The 23,075-nt window shown below is 37.2% G+C and overlaps 1 pseudogene; it reads left to right on the top strand.

The window, feature by feature from the left end:
• Positions 1-1,440: 1,440 nt before the first annotated feature.
• The window catches only part of LOC104086535 (ABC transporter G family member 42-like), a 69,271-nt pseudogene continuing 47,636 nt past the window's right edge, over positions 1,441-23,075 (top strand).

Genomic DNA, 23,075 nt, shown 5'->3' with positions numbered 1-23,075 from the left:
TAATTTTTGATTGGTACCGATTGTGCATGTCGACCCAAGTGATAACTGGGTACTCGACCAGGTTATGCTTCAACCGCCGTGAAGTCATCGAACTTCGTTCGTTCAAACCTTGATTGAAAGCCTGAACAGCCCAATCGTCTGTCACTAGGGGTAGATCCATTTGTTCCATTTGAAAACGAGACACGAACCCCCTTAGCATTTCGTTATCCTTTTGTCTTACCTTAAACAGGTCCGACTTCCTGGTCGCGACTTTTACGGCCCCGTCATGTGCTTTTACGAAGGAATCCGCAAGTATAACAAAAGAATCGATGGAATAAATGGCAAATTATGATACCATATCATTGCTCCCTTTGACAGAGTTTCTCTGAATTTCTTCAATAATACGGATTTGATCTCATCATCCTCTAGATTGTTCCCTTTGATGGCACATGTGTATGAGGTGATATGTCTGTTGGGGTCGGTAGTTCCGTTATATTTAGGAATCTCGGGCATACGGAACTTCTTTGGGATCGGTTTAGGAGCCGCGCTTGGGGGGAAAGGCTTTTGTATGAATTTTTTGGAATCTAAGCCCTTCAATATTGGTGGTGCCCCCGGGATCTGATCAACCCTGGAGTTGTATGTTTTCACCTTTTTGTCGTTTGCTTCGATCCTTCTTTCTCCCGATTCTATTCGTTTGGTTAGTTCTTCGAACATCTTAGCAATTTCGGGATTATTCCCCGACTCCTGCTTATTTGATTTCACTATAGCTGGTTCCATTGTATGGGCGATTTCTCGGGGTTGACTGGGCTCCGGTCTACTCAGTATCTGGGTTTGACTCTGCAACTGAGCTATTGTTGCATATTGAGCTTGCAACATTTCGAAAATCATACGCAAGCTGACGTTGTTTTCCTCGACGTTATGGGTAACTCGAGCTGCAAATCGAGTGCCACCATGAATGCTATTTTCATGACCAAAATGTAGGTTTGCTTCAATGGCTACATGCGAATTGATGTCTATCGGCACTTAGATTCGAGCTCCAACGGCGTTGACAAGTAGTCTTTCGGTACTGAGTGTCAAGTTGTTGTTCTCATCTTGAAGACCAGCTTCATTGTCGATAGGTAAGGCCATTTGATTGATAATTGGTCGTTGCTAATCCGAAATCCAAGATACTAAGTGCAAAACGGTGTGTGTTTGCAGATTCGTATCAAATAACCACTGTTATCCTTAGCCCCACGGTGGGCGCCAAACTGTTTACCCGAAAAACGAATATAGTTGAATTTGTACGTATTTCTAAGGATATGTGATATAGCTTAATACAAATCGTAAGAAAAGATAGAAATATCAAATATGGATTGCAAAGAATGCAAAATAAACAAGGTTGGAAAGAAGATGATTTTTAGGACTAAGCAAGATGAATCAATTTATGAAGCTTAAAAGAATAAGTTTTGAATATAGGAGAATATGGTGCTTGGATTACAATGTAAGCAAAAGACCCTCCTTTACTGAAATGTAGCCAACCTCTTTATAGCGGAGGATCCTACTTTTAGATATAAAAAAATACATAGTGGGAGACCCATGCTAAATCAGTTTGTCCATAATTCCTGCCAAGATTCTCTCCTCTATTGGGATTGTAACGGCTCTTGTCTATGAGCTCGATATCGACTCGAGTTTTCGGTCTTGACTCGAGTTCTCGATCCTGATCCGAGCTCGATTCTGACTCGGATCCCTGTATTGATTCGGGGTCAGTGTTGGTCGGTCTCTAAATCATAAGCTCGATAATTTTACTTTGCATCATAGTTCGACTTGGATTCGAGCTCGATAATAGTACCGAGCTTATCATTGATCGGTCCTAGAACTCGAAGCTTGATGACCTGACTTCAGACTTCGACCTGATATTACGAAGTCGCTTCTCCGATCCGATGTATTACCATTTAAACCAGTTCGTACGAAGTACTAACCGGTTTTTACCGTATACAACTTCACTAATAATAGATTATGAAAGCAACGATCTATGTAGGCAATACTAGCTAGCTAGTGGAGACTAACGTTTAGTTGTTGGTAGACTTACATTAAGTTCATTGTTTGTTGAGGGCTTCTTTAATTTATTCTAGTCAGTGATTTATGTTAATTAGTTCAAGGAGAAGTAAATCTCTCTAATCTTAGAGAACCTAATTTACTTCAAACATGAAAACAAATTATGATCTGAATAAAACGTACATGAGTAGAATAAAGTAAGGGAGACTGTATCTAGCCCTAACCATTACCGACATGAGTAAAACTTTACTTGTAGACTTGCATAGAATCTTGAAGATTAATTCAGGTGTTGAAGATTACCACCAACCAGACTTCCATCTTTCCTCTTGCCACCATTTTCTGATTTTTCTCGGGTCAAAAGTCATTGATAGGGAAGTTTGACAAGTTTCCTACAAAAAAAAAAAAAAAAATTCAGGTACTTGTTGGCATTTATTTTTTAGCAAATTGAAAACAACCTTCCTATCCTCACAAGGTGGTAGGAGTAAGGTCCGGGTCGTTCAAAACTACCCTTCTCAGACCTCACGGTATGATATAATACTGAGTTTATTGTTGTAAGAAAAAATCAAAAGGAAAGTGCCAACTCCTTAAAAACAACAATCAACTAAACAGTTGGCCATGAAATGATACGATGCATTTCAGGCGGCCAGAAGAAGCGTCTCACCACAGGTTATTTCCATCTCCAAACAATTTATAGAGATGTTTCTTGAAATATTTTGCTAACACTCCATATTATACTATACAACTTTTTCAGAGAACAAATTAAAATACTCGAGTTCAAATCCGAAGACAAAAAACAAAAGCAATGCTTCTATTGACTTGATCCCAAAAAGTTGAAGTGTTAAACTACCAAACAGTACCTCATATTTGGCTAGTGATGAGAACTGCAGCACTTTCTTGTTGGATGACCACCATAATATGCTTCTCTTTCCTAATCAGAGTTGTCTGCATTGTCAAACTACTAGTGTTAAGTTCTTACTGCAACAATTCACTTCAAAAGCTTAAGCAACCAACTACTTCTACCGTATGTATTTGCTAGCCTTGGAGTAAAGTAATAACAAAATAAAACTCATAGTCTACATTAAATCAACCGTGAATGGTATGTGAAATAAATGCATGTTTTATATAGAGAGACTAGCGAATGAATTCATTTCTTCATACCGTATACATGTTATCAAGACTAGAGAAGACCTCTCATCAAGCTAGAAGAGTTTACATGGAACCAGTTGTGTGGAGTGTCTAATGCAGTAAAAACGTAAGTAGATTGCAATTGATAAACTTAAACTCAGAGGTGATAAATAAGCACACTAAATTTTACAGGTGATGAATTAGTGAGCTGTTGATATTAGTAATTGGACACTGTAAATATTAAGACAATAGTAATTTCTCATCCTAATTTGATTAACCAAAACGGAAGGTATATATTGAATTAGCATAACCATTTTTCAACTATGCAAAAAGAGTGATCATCAGATCATACAATATAAGCAAAATGCTTAGGGAGATTGCACAAAAGTAGATTCAATCCGGAAATATAATTCTTGACAAAAAAATATAATCACTGGGTTAATAGTTTAATTCAAGTTTGCTGCAGGCGAGATGATTGTTGGGCCAACAAAAACACAATTCATGGACGAGATATCTACTGGACTAGACAGCTCAACGACATTTCAGATAGTGAAATGTTTACAACAGAGTACATCTCACCAGTGGCGAAGCCAGAAAATTTAATAAAGGTGTTCAAATTTTGAACACCCTTTGCCAGTGGGCTATGCAAGGGTGTTCAAAGTCTATTTTTAATCAATAACAAGTAATATTTTACCTTATACGTAGTATAATTTTTCGGCGAAGGGTGGTCAGTTGACCACCCTTGGGCCAACATAGCTTCGCCCCTCATCTCAGAGATGCCACCATCTTGATGTCCCTCCTTCAGCCTGCTCCTGAGACATTTGATCTCTGACGATATCATTCTCTTATCAGAAGGTGAGATTGTTTATCAGGGCCCTCGTGAACATGTCCTTGAGTTCTTTGAAAGCTGTGGTTTTAAATGTCCAGAGAGAAAAGGTGTTGCTGACTTCTTGCAAGAGGTAATCGTCAAATAGGAATATCAATATACATTTCAATGAAAGCCTAAGTGTCAATACATATGAAATGTGAATCTAGTAGAAACAAGTAAGCTTAGCTATATATATAGTACCAGTAGAGAGCAGTGGGTGCATCTGCACCGTGCATCCGCCCCATGAGTTCAGTAGACTGATGATTTTGGACCTTGAAGCGCCAATATTTTTCTTCTTTCTTTTAACTTTCATGGCAAAAAAGAATATAACTTTTAAACCTGCAAATAGGTCACATCAAGAAAGGACCAAGAGCAATACTGGGAGGATAGAAGCAAGCCATACAAGTACATTTCAGTAACTGAATTTGGAAAAAGATTCAAGTGCTTCCACGTGAGCTTATGGCTAGAAAATGAACTCTCAATTCCTTATGGAAGATCGTCACTAAGTCACAAAGCAGCTCTAGTGTTCAAAAAGTACACAGTCCCAAGACTAGAGCTACTAAAGGCCAACTTCGACAAGGAATGGCTTTTGATCAAGAGAAACTCTTTTGTCTATATTTTCAAGACTGTCCAAATAATTATTGTTGCTATCATTGCATCAACTGTGTTCTTGAGGAGTAAAATACACATTAGGAATGAAGATGATGGTTGTATCTATGTTGGTGCACTATTATTTGGAATGATTGTTAATATGTTCAATGGTTATTCTGAACTCTCACTTACCATACAGAAGCTTCCTGTGTTCTACAAGCATAGGGACCATCTCTTCTATCCACCTTGGGCTTTTACTCTACCAAATGTTCTGAAAGTACCAATAACTGTGTTTGAGTCTATTGTATGGACGGTCACCACATATTATGCCATAGGCTTTGCCCCTGAAGCTAGCAGGTAATTCAACAATCATTTTGCACATTTAAATAGGTAGATCAATTGTTAAATAGGTAAGATGAAAGACAAAATGAAAGAGGAGACAAGAGGAATTGTAAATTAGGCATCTCAACACCAATAGTCTTGGAAATATTAATCAGGAACGTCAAACTTCATTAACTGTATGACTTTTTTCTCAGGCTGCTTCACATAATTGAATCACTGATAAAAAAACTGGTTGCTTATGACAGGATCCATTCCGGACTGGTGGAGATGGGGCTCTTGGATTTCACCTTTTTCCTATGGGTTCAACACCCTCACTCTAAACGAGATGTTTGCTCCAAGGTGGATGAGCAAATTGGTATGTTCTAAATATCCTTGCCTGTTCACCTGATTTTTTCCATATCATCAAGCAAAACCATACATAATTCACAAGATAGTCAATATACAGAAAGTGAGCTTCATTAACCATATGAACAAAATTAACAGGCCTCAGACAACACAACAAGGTTGGGCGTGCAAGTGATGAAAAACTTTGACGTCTTCCCTGAAAAAAGATGGTTTTGGATAGGCACTGCTGCACTACTGGGGTTCACAATTCATTTTAACATTCTTTTCACTTTTTCCCTAATGTACCTCAACCGTGAGTTCTTACTCCTTTAAAATGAATTATAGTTTTTCCATTCAATGCACAATCTAAGCCTATTAAATGTTATGTTCATTATAACAGCTGCAGGGAAGCCACAAGCTATTATATCCAAAAAGCAAGCAAGGGATATGGATGCTGATCAAGTAGAAGGCAAGGAATCCATGAGACTTATAACAAATGCAAATAACTCGGGTAAGATGATGCGTTCAATGATGAACAATACCTCTTTTGCGACATAAATATTAGTTATAGTTATATTATTCTTGGCAGGAGAAATGAAAATCTGGTGTATCAGTAATCGTTCTGACTCCAATGGCGTTAGCATAAATGAAAATGCATGGCTCAAGGCTGCAAATGGTGATGCTGCAAAGAAAGGAATGATTCTGCCATTTACCCCTCTGGCAATGTCCTTCGACAATGTGAATTATTTTGTAAACATGCCACCTATAAGAGGCACATTATTCTCTCATATTGTTCTTAAATTCTGCAATAAATTATATCTAAAATACGCAGCTCGAGCTGTGTAGCATTTTAATCAGCCTAAAGACATTGCTTATACAGCTGAACTAAATTTTGGTTGTCAATATTTTCAGGAAATGAAGGACCAAGTAGTGTCTGGAGCGTTTAGGCCAGGAGTCTTGACTGCTTTAATGGGAGTCAGTGGAGCAGGGAAGACTACACTCATGGACGTGCTAGCTGGACGAAAAACAGGTGGTTATATTGAAGGTGACATAAAAATATCCGGGTTTCCAAAGAAGCAAGAAACCTTTGCTAGAGTTTCAGGATATTGTGAACAAACTGATATACACTCACCTCAAGTAACTGCCCGTGAATCGTTGATATTTTCGGCTTTCCTCCGGCTTCCTAAAGAAGTCAGCAATGAGGATAAGATGTTAAGAGACTAATATCTCCTTAAATTACAATAACTTTATAATTTAAGTAATAAAACATTGTTCTTCTAAAAACTTTTCCAGATATATGTGGATGAAGTAATGGATTTTGAGCAGCAGCTATTGTTGTGAGAACTGTTAGAAACACAGTGGATACTGGGAGAACTGTTGTGTGCACAATTCATTAACCAAGAATTGATATTTTTGAAGAATTTGATGAGGTAAACAAAAGAACATGTGAAACCCATAAAACCCACCCTGTGGAAGAAAAAGCCTCTTAGAATTGTAACCCCCCGTCTCTAATATGTTCTTTTATGTCGTGGATCAGTTACTTCTTATGAAAAAGGAGGGCAACTGATCTATACGCTGGGCCATTAGGTCTGCATTCTCAGAAAATTATCGAATATTTTGAGGTACTAGTATAATGTGTTCTATATCAAATCACTAAAAAACCACCTGATTTTGTCGTTGTAATGTGTGAAAGACAATATACTAATTCAACCATCTAATAGCAGGCAATTCCAGGAGTTCCAAAAATTAAAGAGAAATACAATCCAGCCACCTGGATGCTAGAAGTGAGTTCAGTTGACTCAGAAATCCGACTAGGATTTGATTTTACTGAATACTACAACTCATCAGCTTCATATGAGTAAGCCAAAATCAGCACATGCTGGATGTATTTGCCACATTACAATAACAACATACCCAGTATTATCCCACACCATGGGGTCTGAGGAGGATAGTGTGTACGTGGGCCTTACCCATACCTTGTGAGGATAGAGAGACTGTTTCCAATAGACTCTCGGCTCAGAAAAGTATGAGCACCACATTAATGAAAATATAGACAAGAAGGGACATTACCAAAAAGCCATATAAAAGCAAAATAAAAATAAAAGATAGTAAGGTGATCAACAATGAAAGAAAACAACGGTTAGTCGTAAAAACCTACTACCAACAGAAAGCGAGACTGCGTGTCAATACTACTGTTATGAACACTCTAGACTACCTACTCTACTACCCTAACTCCATACCTTCCTATCAAGGGTCATGTCCTCGGTCAGCTGAAATTGCGCCATGTCTTGCCTAATCACCTCTCCCCACCTCTTCTTTAGCCTACTTCTACCTCTCCGTAGGCCCTCCAATGTCAACCTTTCATATCTACTCACCGGGTATCTGTGCTCCTCCTCCTCACATGACCAATCCACCTAAGTCGCGCTTCCCGCATCTTGTCTTTAACAGGGGTCACACCGACCTTATCTCGAATAACCTCATTTCTGATCCTATCTAATCTGGTGTGCCCGCACATCCATCTCAACATCCTCATCTCATCTCTGCTACCTTCATCTTCTGGATAAATGTGGTGTACCCAGACGAACTAAAGCTCTTGTCAAAGAGCTGTGCACACCTCCTCCTGGAGCCAAAGACCTCTATTTTCCTACAAAGCACTCTCACTCAGCATGAGGACAGTTCAAATCCTGCTTATGGAAGGAATGGTGGACTCACTGGAGAAGTCCAAACTATAATCTTGTTAGATTCTTCTTTAGTTTGGCTGCAGCACTCATGGTTGGAACAATTTTCTTGAAAGTTGGCAGTAAAAGGTCTATTTCTAATTTATGGCTAACTGATAGACTATTTCAGAGGGTTGAGTAAACTGAAAGGGCTAAAAGGTGACAAATCACATGTTGTATTGTTTCTGTGGTACAGAGAAACTAGCAGTGATTTAATGACAATCATTGGGGCAATGTACACAGCTGTTCTGTTTGTTGGAATCAACAATTGTTCGAGTGTACAGGCAATTGTAGCCGTAGGAAGAACTGTCTTTTACCGAGAAAGAGCTGCTGGGATGTACTCAGCATTACCATATGCTATGGCACAGGTAACCGTTACTACACTAAATTGTAAATTATGTATAAATAGCTATCTTCTCATACCAAAAATAACAAGCAGAGTTAGTGTCACAAGCACATCCTGAACGTGTATGTGAAATAATTGGGGCATATTACCTTATTCAATTTCACGAATCAATTTCATTTATTTGGATTGCGGGTCATTTCCGAAATACCATATATTATTGTCCAAACTACATACTATACTCTTAGGGGTGGTTTGGTAGGAGGTATTAGAAAAAATAATGCAAACATTAACTCTATGTATTATTAATATCTTGTTAGGTACATTTTTTCAACTTGTGTATAACTAATACTTGTATTAGTTATACTTGTATTAGTTATACATCATACTTGGTATTATCCTATGTATAAGTAATGCATAGAAAACCATGGCATTAGTAATACCAAGGCTACTAATGCATGCATTAGGTTGGTTAAAGACAAAATTATCCTTAAAGTCCCTTAAAACTTGAGAATATGGAGGACATTTTTGTAAACAACTATTTTTCTTTAAAATTATGCAATGCATTATAATTTTAATACTCCACACTAAACAGTAGATAAGAAATAATATCTGCATAACTAATGCTTGCATTACTAACCCATGCATTACTAATTCATGCATTACTAATACACCTTATTCTGCACTATTCTTGTACACCCTACCAAACGACCCCTTATAGTATACCCAATGGTGGACTTTGAGTTGACAGCAGCTAAATTCTTCTGGTTCTATTTTGTGACCTTCTCCTTCCTATATTTTACATACTACGGAATGATGACTGTTGCCATCACACCAAACCACCATGTAGCATCAATCTTTGCTGCAGCTTTCTTCTCTCTTTTTAATCTCTTCTCACGTTTCTTCATCCCCAGACCAGTAAGTTTAATCTTTCTCACAAGTTCAAACATCAATATCGAAGGACCTGGTTTTTCTATGCATTTCTTACACTACAGTTGCGGAATAAATAATGCAGAAAGTAAAGAACACAATGATTTTTACGTGAAAAATATCCAGCTCAAAAGGTGAAAAAACCACGATCTACTACCCAGTAGGATTTTCTCCAAACACTTCACTACAACTCTGAGCCAACAACAAAGTTTAAAAACTCTTGCAAACCTAAAGATTACCTCTAACCCTTGTAGCAACCAGTCACAAGCTGTTGTGACTGCTTCAAGTTAACTCTAACGTGAACAATACAACTAGAGTTTACAACCTCTTGCAAACCTAAGGATTAACTCTAACCCTTATAGCAACACGCCACAGGCTGTTGCAACTACTTCAAGTTACCTCTAACTTGAAAGATACAACTCAGGTACCTAGTACAATTTGCTTCTTAAAAAGCTGAAAGGTACAACTCAAAACACCTACTACACTTTGAACTAGAAATAAAGAAAGACACATAAAACTCTTTTTGAAGTTGGTTCTTCAATCTGGTTCGTGTAGCTTCAGAATCGCACTCTTAAATTTCACAGGAATTGCTCACAAAATACCTTGCTATTTTGCTCTCAATTCGTGCTTAACTTCAGTATGTGTGCATCACCTGTAAAAGAGAACAGAACTGATACATATAAAGTTAGTAAATAAAGATTAACTAGAAGTCTAATGCTTTAATCTTCCTTGGTGGAAGAGTTCTAGTTATCTTCTCCTTATCTTGGATAGAGTTCTTTTCAAGTAAGGAGTCCTGCTCCTTATCAAATATGCAACCTTTTCGTTCAGGGATTATCAGAAATAACCACTTGTACTTATCCCTTTCACGTGCATGCCTTTTGTTTGATTCTGCCTGTCACCTCTATACATTGTCCATGGACCTGGTTCATGCATGTGTTCCTTTATCAATCATCAAAACCAAAGCCGCTCAGATCAACAAATTCCCCCTTTTTGATGATGACAAACTCAATATTTTTCATAAGCATGGAACCTGTTTCAACTCAGTTCAGCATCAACACAATGTTAGAATACTTTCATTTAAAGTCACAAATCATCAAGGACCAGGTTCATTAGGTTATAAACATCACAGTCCAAAGCAAAAGCACACCTTATCTTCCCATTTTGGCATCATCGAAAAGTTGCATAATTAAGTTAAGTAACCAGATTTTAGCAGATATTACTCATGGTCACTGAGGCTACTTCAAATGCAATCATGGATTCGATTTTCTCTTTATCAGTCTAAGAATATTAGCCATCTAAGAAATATCAACAAACAATTAGAGCAAAAGCAGTGAATTTCATTGATTGATAAGATCCTACCACAAAGCATAAGAAGAAATAAAAACATAGAATCATGAACAAAAGACCGAGAAATCTCACTTGGATCACTAGTTACAACTAGGCTTAGGAAGGGTTAAAAACTGGGAATGATTAGGTTATTGGTTCTTGGCTTGCAGCAGTTTCAACATATCTTGAAGAATACTATCATTATTCTCCTTTTACTTTGAAAGCTCACACATGAGAGAGTCTCTCTCATCCTCTACTTCAGCCAATCCTTTCTTCAGCCTTTCAATCTCAGAATCCTTAGCCATTTTCTTCCACTATTTGAGCCTCTTTGCTCCTTTTAGCAGACCTTGTTCTTTTAGAAATCATTGAGCCCTCAGCCTCAGCCTATTTTTCTCGAGAATTCTCTTTAGAAGTCTTTCTCCTTTTGGAACTAGGTGTGAGTACTTCCACATCCTCATATTCATCTTCAAGAACCAGGTTCATCTCCTCAATCTAGACTACTCCACTTGGCTTACCAGCCTTCTTATTTTTTCAAGCGACTTTCTCGGTATTCTCAACTAAGGCCTTTTTACATTGACCTCACTCTACTTCTTCTGGCTCCTTGTAGTTCTTCCTCTTGTGGGAGGAGTTGCTACAGGGATAGAAGGAGCACTCTTTTTCTTAGTGCCACCCATGCCCTTTCCTGCAGACTTTCTAACTTTGTTCTTCTTCTTTTGCTTGCAACTTTCTAACACCTTTTTGCAACATATCAGGACTCTTGTCTATTTAAGAAAGAGAAGGAACTGGTTCATAAAACCGTTTTCTTAACCTAACCAGCTCATCTGCTGCACTTCTATCACCATAACCATCACCTACCTCTGGTGATTCTATCCCCATACTTTCATTCATAGTCTCCTCATTATACTAATCTCATCACTTAATACAATCATTGCTCCAGTTTCTTCAGTCAAACTAACAAGAGTGGGTGAAGGACATCCAGCCACTCTTTCTTCTCCCTTTCCTCTCACATCTACTTCAACACGCTCACTCTTTTTCTCTTTTTCATTTTTACCACCAATTTTTATAGACCTACTAGTTTCTACACCAACAATCGAACCAACCAACACAAACCTATTTTTGACACTCTCAACAATTTCAGAAGCAACATTAGAAATTTCTAACCCAGAAGTTACCTGTTCAGTCTCAGATAAAATTGGTTTTTCCCCCTCAGTCGCAGACGAGATCATCAGAATTTTTAGGGTTCTTCTGCTTGGCTGGCTTGTAACATCTCACTCAATTTCTTAGCTTGTTCTCTACTGGCCACTGTGTTACATGCAATTATTTTGATATATTTTTTTGGGGGGGAGGGGGGGTTGGGTGGTTAAAAGTATGGGTGAAGTTTCTTTGAGTGATGAGGAAGGGTTCAGAGTTTTTGGGATTCTCATGGGTGTTTGTCATTTGATCAGTTCAGAAACATGAGAGAAATAGAGAGAGTTTTGAGGTTTTGGAGATTTTGATCTTTCAAAAATATTTGAGATAGGAGGGTAAGGTCAGATCAATTTAAAGATGAAAAGGTTGAGTGTGTAACAACAACTTTTTGGAGGTTAGAAGTCTTTTCATCTTGGGAGTTTCGGTTTGAAGAGGCGTCAGACTCTTCCCCAAAAATCTCGGCAATTATGGCATGTAAGGCTCTTGGTGAAACTGGTTCGTTTGTAACTGATTGGTTCAAAAGTAGTTTGGGATAAAGTGGGACTCTTTTCAATTCATGATCCATATGCAGTTATTTCAAATTATGCGGAGTGTAGAATACATACCTTATAAGCTCGATGAACCAGGTTCTTCACTAAAAGTTCTCTTGTGTAAGACTGATTTTTTCAAGAAAATAAGGATAATATCATTAGATATCAGTGAGACATTTTAACAAATGGCACAAGAGTATATTAATAAAAGCATGAGACTGAGCAATATCTAATCTAATTATTCACAAAATTTAAAAATTATCTAACCAATCATTGAGTTAGAATCGGTTTCTTTTAAGTGATCTTAATCATCCCTAATTCTAACATGTTCCTTTCAAAGTGATCCCTACTCAAAGCTTTTGTGAAGATGTCAACAATTTCCTTAGCAGTAGCACAAAATTCCACAGTGATCAACACCTCTCAAAATTATCCTTTTGAAAACGATCCCCAACATCTATGTGCTTAGTTCTTTTGCGATGGACTAGGTTCTGGTCATACTAAGTGCACTGGTGTTATCACAAAAGATGGGGATACAACCTTTGAATACCATAGACAGGGGTTAGTGGTGCCTTTTAGGTATCTCAAGATCCTCTTAACGGCAGTCAAGTGCGACTCCTTTGGATTTGCCTAAAATCTAGCACAAAGTCCTACATTGAAAACAATGTCAAGTCTGCTAGCAGTAAGATATAACAAGGAGCCAATCATGCCCCTATACAACTTCTAACCAACAGATGAACTAGGTTCATCCACATCCAATTTTGTAGTTGTTGCAATAGGAGTGTCAATTTCTTTGGAATCTTCCATTTTAAACCTTTTAAGCAACTCTTTCACATACTTTTGCTGATGGAACATAGTTCCATTTGAATTTTGTTTAATTTGTAAGCTTAAAAAGAAATTAAACTCACCCATCATGCTCATTTCAAATTCACTCCCCATTAGTTTAGCAAATTATTTACTTAACTTATCAGTGATTTCTCCAAAGATTATATCATCAACATATATCTGAACTACCAAGAGATCTTTACCTTTTTCTTTCAAGAATAAAGTATTGTCAATTTTACCTCTCTTGTAGCCATGCTCAAGCAAATATTTTGATAATCTTTCATACCATGCTCTTGGAGCCTGCTTGAGCCCATAAAGTTCCTTGTCAAGTGTGTACACATGATCAGGACACTCCTTACTTTCAAAGCCCAGAGGTTGCTTGACAAACACTTTTTCCTTTAAATAGCCATTGAGGAAGGCACTCTTGACATCCATCTGATGGAGAGTGAATTCCATGTAAGCAACAAAGTCTGTGAAGAGTCTAATTGCTTTCAATCTTGCAACTGGAGAAAAAGTCTCATCATAGTCTATACCCTCCTCTTGACTATATCCTTAAACCACCAATCTTGCCTTGTTCCTTGTAACTGTTCCATCTTCATCAAGTTTATTTCTGAAGACCCATTTTGTGCCAATTACTGATTTGTCCTTGGGTCTTGGTACCAGATGCCAAACTTGACTTCTCTCAAATTGGTTGAGTTCATCCTGCATTTCATTCACCCAGTCTGCATCCTGCAAAGCCTCAGCAACATTTTTAGGTTCAATAAGAGATAGAAAAGCATCAAAAGCACAAAGATTCTTCAAAGAAGATCTGGTTTTGATTCTAGAGGCTGGATCAGTAATTATGTTCTCAATGGGATGAGAACTTGGTATTTATAAGGTTTCACAGCCAGCTGGTTTCCCTTAGATGTTCCTTCAGTGTTTTGTTGTTGAGGAGCAGGTTCATGGACAGGTTCCCTCAGGGTTTGAGGATCAGTTCTTCTTTGTTCAGTTCCCCCTGTCAGGTTGCCCCGGGTAGAAGGACTTGTTCCATTACATGCTCCTTCCTTTGGTGCAGCTTTCGTCTAGGCTATGGTTTTATTTGAGTTTCTTACCAGCCTAATTGCTTCATTATCATGCTCCTGTCTCTCAGAAAGAATGTTAGTTTCATCAAAAACCACATGAACACTTTCTTCTACACACATAATTCTTTTGTTATAAATCTTATAAGCTTTACTATGTGAATAATATCCCAAGAATACTCCCTCATCACTTCTGGGATCAAACTTACCTAGTGAGTCTTTACCATTATTTTGCACAAAGCACTTGCATCCAAATGCCCTAAGATGGGATATGTTTGGTTTTCTCCCTTTAAGTAACTCATAGGGAGTCTTCTCTACAAGAGGTCTAGTCATGCACCCATTTATGATATAACATGCAATGTTTACAGCTTCTGCCTGGAAGCTATGGGGCAGTTTACTAGAAAGACGCATAGTCCTAGCCATATCTTCAAGTGTACTATTCTTTCTTTCAACTACTCCATTTTGTTGTGGAGTCCTAGGATCAGAGAAATTATGATCTATGCCATTGTCATCACAAAATTCAGCAAAATTAGCATTCTCAAATTCAGTACCATGATCAGACCCTATTGATGCAAGTTGATTACCTAGTTATTTTTGAGTTTTTCTAACAAATGAAGTGAACATGTTAAATTCTTCATCTTTAGATGTTAAAAATAGTATCCAAGTAAACCTAGAGTAATCATCAATAAGTACCATAACGTATCTCTTGCCATCTCTGCTCATTGTCCTCATTGGTCCATACATATCCATATGGACCAGTTCCATCAACCTGGTAGTATTCACCATTTTCTTACTTTTGAAAGAAGATCTTACATGCTTCCCTCTTCCACAAGCCTCACAAACTATATCTTCCTTGGACTTAATGTTAGGCAGTCCTATCACCAAGTCCTTGGAGAATAGTTTGTTGAGTTGACTTAGACTAGCATGTCCAAGTCTCTTATGCCAAAGGAGGGGATCATTATCCAACACACTTAAGCAAGTGAGTTTATTTTCTGAAAGTGTGGACAGATCTACAACATATATATTATTCACTCTTTTTTCTTGCAGAACAATCTTGGCAGTGGTTAGATTAATCACAAAGCATTTGGTAGAGGTGAATGCTACCATGTTACCTCTATCACACGATTGTGATACACTTATTAGACTGTAATTTAGTCCATCTATCAGGTAGACATTCTCAATAGATTGAGAATCAGTCTTACCTACCTGTCCAACCCATATGATCTCACATTTCTTCCCATTTCCAAATTAGACATTACCTCCTTTGAGGTCCTCAAGTGAAAGGAACTCGTTCTTGCTTCCCGTCATATGCTTTGAGCAGCCACTATCCATGTACCATATTTGGCTGCTCCCCTTCACTTGGACCTGCAAAAGGAAATTAAGGGTTAGTCTTAGGAACCCAAACTAGTTTGGGTCCATTTCTATAGGCAAAAGGATGAATCAAATTCTTTTTAGCCCAACTTGGTAGCCTATTTTTTCCTTGAACAAATTCTTTGTTCTTTTGACTTGCCTTTTCTTTTGCTGTGCATTCACTCTTGTAGTGACCAGTGTTTCCACAGTGTGTGCAAATCTTATTCTCAGGGAGTGTTAGGTACTTATTTTTGGGATCCCATTTAGGTGCAGAGTTCCCAAAGCTAAGACCTTTTCTGTTGCTACTATAGTGTTCTTGTAGCCATGAAAGTACATTGGAGGACATGTTCCATTTACATGTTCTATCAAACTCATGTTTAACCTTTGTTAAGCCCTCTTTCAAAACTCTTACATTTTCTTCCTTTTTGTATAGCTCATCTTTAACCTTCCTTAAGTCATCCACTAGGTTGAGTTGTATATCACTTGCTATCTCTTTTCCTATCCCTAACTTTAACTTTATATTTTCATATCTAAGTTCTAAGACATTTGATTCAAATGCATGAACCTGGTTCTTTAATGCAGTATTTTCACTTATAGTCTCACTAACCTAAAGTTCCAGGTTCTTACACTTTGCTTTTAAAATCACACATTCCTTAGACAGCTTTTCCTTTTCATAACTTATTGTCACGTCCCAAACTGATGGGTCGCGACGGGCACCCGGTACCTTACTCAACCGAGTACCAACGTAACGTATCTTTCATATCATTCTATCATAGGTAAATGAACCGGAGTAAAGCATGAGGGAATGCAAACTTACACATATGATATACTGGCCTATAAGACCAAAATTACACTGAACATAGGCCGACAAGGCCGTACAATCTTTCACGTACACGACATATGTCTACAAGCCTCTAATAGTACATAAATGTCATAAAGGTCAGGATAGGGCCTTGCCATACTAATCAATACATGTCCTAATCATACTGACCACATAAGGAACTCCGAAGCAAATGGAGCGCACCAACATCTTCTGCTGAGCTGATAGCCTACTTGTAGGACTCTGAACCTATCTATCGGGACCTACGGGCATGAAACGCAGCGTCCCCAGGCAAAGGGATATTATTACAAATAATGTACCGAGTACGTAAGGAATGAAAATCAGTAAATAATAGACATGAGAGAAACATGGAGTAAAAGATTTGACATATAAGTCTGAATAACTCTGTACATCAGGAAATACTCATAGTGTCATGCATATGCGTATGAATGTCATGTCGTGCATAGGTACATATGTACATAACATCATCAAGCCTCTAAGGGCATCCCATCATATCATCTCGGCCACTGTAGGCAAAATTATCAAAGTATACCAGCTAATCAGGTGGTGGTGCATATATAAGCCTTTCAAATAGCAAAATACTTATAATCTCAAAATAATCTCATTCCCAAACTTACGTCGATTAACTTACGACGAAACTTTAACGTACGAAAATGTGGGATGTAATATCTTATTTTCGAGCTTTCATCAATTTACTTATGGCGTACCTTTACGTACGAAAACATGGGCTGTAACATCATTTCCCCATTTGGAACATTCGTCCTCGAATATTGACTAATGTACTTATCATTCTCATAACCCATAGCTCTTGTGAATACTTTAATACTCTTCTTGCCATTTAGAAAACTGTTCTTTGAATAAATCCAAAGGTCAGGGCATTCCTCCCTTTAGGCCTCTTTCTCACACCATGGTCTATGGTCGAAATTCTTCCAATCTCGTAACTCTTTCTACCTTCTGCTCTGCAGTCTCTATGACTTTGACCTTATAAGTGCGCCTATACGACTCTTCTCTCCTTTTTCCCTCCAGCTTTTAGCCAATATCTAGGCCTCAGTTTGTAAACATATACAGAGCTTGACAATATGTCCCTCTAGGCATCTATAGGTATACTTGAAGTTCTTTTCTCGGTACTTTGTGGAACTTACGAATATTGCTATATCTTATTTCATAGACCCGGTTATCCATTCGTATGACTTTATTGCATCTAGGTAAGTCATACTATACCATAACTCTTACTTCGATTCATCGTTACTGAGGTCTGCTACCAAACTTCAGGTTACTTTCGTTGCTTATCCCATAAGTATAAATCTAAGTCCTTTAATGCTTCTTCATTACTGTTCATCTTAAGAATGACGGCCTAAGCTCATCTCATACTTTGTTACTTTTGTCCATCCATTGTTGATTCACCTCAATATTGATCTACAATATACCACTGATAACTTGAAACTTCTTACCTAATACCTTGTCACTAGGGCTTACGTTGTATCGAGGAATATTTGAAGTGATTTTCCTGACCCACTTAGCGGTGATACTGTACTTCAATAACCGTATTTTATAGCATCCCAATGTGATTCACTTACGTGAGTATTTTAATCCCGTACAATTCTTGAAATCCTCTTCAAATCATTACTCAAGAAGGCCCAATCGTTATCCTTTATCTATCACAATTACACCCTCATTGTACTATTAGGGAAGCATTCTATCTCTTCTAAATGTCATTAGTCTTAAACTCCTTTGAGTTTATTCAGGTTATACTGAGCTTTGTTTAACTTAGAGAAACCATCATCTCTTCTTGTTTTCATGGGCTTAATCCTGAGGACTTATCCATTCTCGTCACCTTCTCACTCGCCCTTTCTTATCCTTACTCCTGTCTTCCTAAAACCTTGCCGCTTTACCTTACTTACCTTAAAATCTCGCATCACGTCTTCTATCTCTTTCATGGCCTCGCTTTAACACATGTATAATTCACATCCATAACTTGAAGCTCTATTATAATACTTGCACCTGTAGTGCATACACAATCCGGTGGGAGCTTCAGGATAATACTCTTCTAACCGGCTTTATCGTAGAGACATTATAGAATATGGTTATTACATTATCTCTCTTGTACCTCTGATATTAAGAGTGATTCTGCAATGTTCTCAATCATAATGTCTATAATTTTCTGGGTCCAATAATCAGACTCCTGATTTACTCAGTTAATGTAACTCTTTAGTTTCCTCTTTCTTCTGATCATCCTTTATGTAGGCTTGAACTATCTTCCGATCTGCGGCTCCTGGTATTAGTTATTACTTTAGCCTTCCATGGGTGCTATAGAATATCCATGATACAATCTTCTAACAATTCAATCCTTTGTTTATACCCTGGGCTCAATTATTTCTTTTAACTTATACGGGAGTTTTCTACGGCTGTATGAATGTCAGTATATATGCTGCATGGATAATATTCCGAAATCGTAAGTGCGTTCATGACGTAACTAACTCTAGATCACTAATCGAATAATTCCTTTCGTTCCATCTCACCTTTCTTTAAACGTAAGCAATTATTTTTCCTGGTTTTTCTACCCTTTGTTACGTGCATACTTAGCTTATCTTAGTTCCCATGCATATTGGAATTCCATACCACTCATATGATCTTGAATATCGCTTCTGATTTTTACTTCCCGTCCACTAGCCACGGTAGGTGCCACTTTCTTATGGAGTGCATACAACATTGTCGTGAAACTGTTATTATAAGATCACTTTCTCTTTAGTTTGTTGAGCTTAGGTTGAAGCCTCCTTCCTTACTTCCTCAGCTAGTCTTTCATTGTAGTACTTAGGGAGGACCCTCTGATTCTTGCAAGGCTACAAGCTTATTACATTGTATACTCGATGGGATTTTTGATGTTTGTAATCACATATAATTATCCGTAGTTACTTACTTCCACACCCTTGTGCTTGTAGGGTTGCTTCTGAACTTATCTTTTGACGGTCTTCCCCGTGGCACTCTCTTTTATTCCCATAATACTCATACAGTACTTTTAACTACCCCAATTCCTATCTAAATATTTCTCAAGTACGACATTACTGCGAAGCTGAATTTACTATATTGGGTTTTACTATGTTTATCTTGCACGATCTGCTGACTCATTTGTAACCTCTTATTTAGACATAACTAGGCTCTTCCTGAATTAATTACTAACTATACGTTGGCCCATTCTCATATCAATATTCTGCGTAATCTTTCTTGGGTTATTTCCTTTGTCTTAACTTACGTCTCGCACTGGCTCCTCATCCATTAATAAAATCCCGGGTAGGAACCCTTACTTTCTTTTCTTGACGTCGTGTTTGCATAATGTTCTGGAATCATAGGATTTGAGTAAATGCAATCTCATCCCTTTCTCATTTTTATCGCATTTTTCCTTTACCGTTCCATAGTTACTAGAATCACTTAATTCTGATTTAATACTACATCACTCCATATTCCCCCCTTTATGGAAGTACTAATATTTAGTGCTATGATGATCTACGTGAAGATATTTTACCTTTCCATCTTTGGCATCTTTTCACATCATCGATGATCCTTACTCGCCTCACGGTAATCCTTTTGTAATAAGGATAACGAAATTCCTCACTCGCGAGGGTGACACTTAGTATAACTCTTACATTTTCTTCCTTTTTGTATAGCTCATCTTTAACCTTCCTTAAGTCATCCACTAGGTTAAGTTGTATATCACTTGCTATCTCTTTTCCTGTCCCTAACTTTAACTTTATATTTTCATATATAAGTTCTAAGACATTTGATTCAAATGCATGAACCTGGTTCTTTAATGCAGTATTTTCACTTATAGTCTCACTAACCCTAAGTTCCAGGTTCTTACACTTTGCTTTCAAAATCACACATTCCTTAGACGGTTGTTCCTTTTCATAACTTATTATCATGACCCAAACCGATGGGTCGCGACGGGCACCCGGTACCTTACTCAACCGAGTACCAACGTAACGTATCTTTCATATCATTCTATCATAGGTAAATGAATCGGAGTAAAGCATGAGGGAATGCAAACTTACACATATGATATACTTGCCTATAAGACCAAAATTACACTGAACATAGGCCGACAAAGTTGTACAATCTTTCACGTACACGACATATGTCTACAAGCCTCTAAGAGTACATAAATATCATAAAGGCCAGGACAGGGCCTAGCCATACTAATCAATACATGTCCTAATCATACTGACCACATAAGCAACTCCGGAGCAAATGGAACGCACCAACATCTTCCGCTGAGCTGATAGCCTACTTAAAGGACTCCCAACCTGTCTATCAGGACCTGCGGCCATGAAACGCAGCGTCCCCAGGCAAAGGGACGTCAGTATAAATAATGTACCGAGTATGTAAGGAATGAAAATCAGTAAATAATATACATGAGAGAAACATGGAGTAAAAGACTCGACATGTAAGTCTGAATAACTCTGTACATCAGGAAATACTCATAGTGTAATGCATATGCATATGAATGTCATATCGTGCATAGGTACATGTGTTCATAACATCATCAAGCCTCTGAGGGCATTTCATCATATCATCTCGGCCACTGTAGGCAAAATCATCAATGTATACCAGTTGATCAGGCGGTGGTGCATATATAATGCCGTAACCTTTTTTCATTTTCCGTATACATATAATATACATATATACGCGTATATAACGCCATCTGGTCATGGGTCAATGTAAATGAATGCAATGTATGAGAAGTACATCAATAAATTTCTTCGGAATATCATAAGACCATTATGCCTTTAATTAATATCATGAAATAAACTTTATCAACTTACGTATTTTCTGAGGCCCATGAACAGATGATAGAATAATAGGACACATGAGGAATCAAGAACATAAGCATCTCTAGCATTTCTATGAATAGAGACATTTATGGAAGTTGTGTATTTTGCTCGTTTCGTTTGTATCATTTGGATCATGCCAAAAGGAAAGAAGGGATAGCCTTAACATACCTGAACCGGTTCTCTGGACAATCCCTCTAACACACGACAATCGCGACAAAACACGTGACGGCAAGGCCGGAGTAGAAAAAAATATCCGTATGATATTCTTGAGAAGATTGCACCGTACTCCCTTATAATTGCAAAATCTCACATTGCTTTGAATTGTTGAAGATCGTATCTTGCTTATGTGATGTTTGTGACTTACGTTTGTAACACAAAAATAATTACGTTTGAATGCATATAAGAATGGGTTTTTTTACTTATGATTCTTAAGAATGAATATTATATCTCTCTTTTATTAAATGGGTGTGACTCACGTTATATGTGTCTTTCCTTTATTAAAAGAAAATGTCTCACATTCTTAAGACTTGCCACATAGTATAGTGAATTAAGTGTCACAATTCATGGATTGCTTTGCTGCCACGTGGGGGATGTTTTATCGTAACCACATTCTTTAATTAATCACCCACAACTTCTTAATTAACTAGGTAATGTCCCATTATCCAATAATTAATCAATTACCCACATAATTAAAAATTATCTTAATTTACTTAAAATACTACTCACTTTTAACACACTTTATATACCTCACTATCATGGCCATGTGGTACCTTGTATGGTATTAGTCCATAAATACCGAGTATTTTAGCTCGCGCCATATTTTATCCCAAAATGTCAAACTTTGAAGAAATTCAATTTCTTCGATTTGCTTACCCTCTCTCTTTCACGAATTTACTCATCACTTGTTTGAAATATAAAAATGCATATAATCTCAAAATAATCTCATTCCCGAACTTACGTCGATTAACTTATGACAAAATTTTAACGTACGAAAATGCGGGATGTAATATCTCATTTCCGAGCTTTTATCAATTTACTTATGGCGTACTTTTACGTACGAAAATATGGAGTGTAACACTTATATTCTTAGATTCATCAATTAAAGTTAGCAACAATTTTGATTTGGGGCGGCCCAACATCATCAGAGGCCTAAAGACAAGTGAGGATGTGGAATTAAAAAAAATAAGAACTTAGTTTTATAAAGTACAGAAAATTAAATATATTTAACGTTGATTGGATCACAACTGAAATGGGAGAACCCAGAAAACATACTTCCTCCATCCCAATTTAAGTGACTCCTTTTTTTTAGTAAGTCCATTTCTATATTTGGTAACAATTCAACTTTAAATTTTTCTTTTTACCATTAATGAAATAATTTCTAGCCCACAAATTTCTACGATTTATTTAAGATTACAAGTTTCAAAAGCCTTTATTTATTTCATAAACTCCATGTCCAGTCAAACACTTTCATATAAATTGGAACGGAGAGAGTATAATTTATGTAAGGAAAATAAATAATAAGTTATATTATTAGATATAGTTACGTGACCAATTAATGAATAGAGAAATATAATTAAGTAAAAAAGTAAAATAGAATTGACAGAAAACTATTTTAGTTATATTAATTAGAGGAAGAAATCGAGTTATTAAAAATTAATATGACAATAAATAAATAAATTTATCAATAATAAGAGATAATTATATAAATAATATACTACTAAATAGAGAGAAATCTAATAATTTTGGGGCCCTTAAAACTTTGGGGCCTAAAGCAAGTGCTAGGGTCATGCCGCCCCTCATTCTGATAGTCTATCTTTAGAAAGGAGTTTAATTTTATCCTTAAGGTCCAGAAAACTTATCTTAGATTCTTCATCAGGTTCA

This window comes from Nicotiana tomentosiformis, chromosome 12 (genome assembly GCF_000390325.3).
Source record: "Nicotiana tomentosiformis chromosome 12, ASM39032v3, whole genome shotgun sequence".
Taxonomy (NCBI): domain Eukaryota; kingdom Viridiplantae; phylum Streptophyta; class Magnoliopsida; order Solanales; family Solanaceae; genus Nicotiana; species Nicotiana tomentosiformis.
Note: the sequence above shows the minus strand (reverse complement) of the source record. Positions and strands in the feature narration are given on the sequence as shown.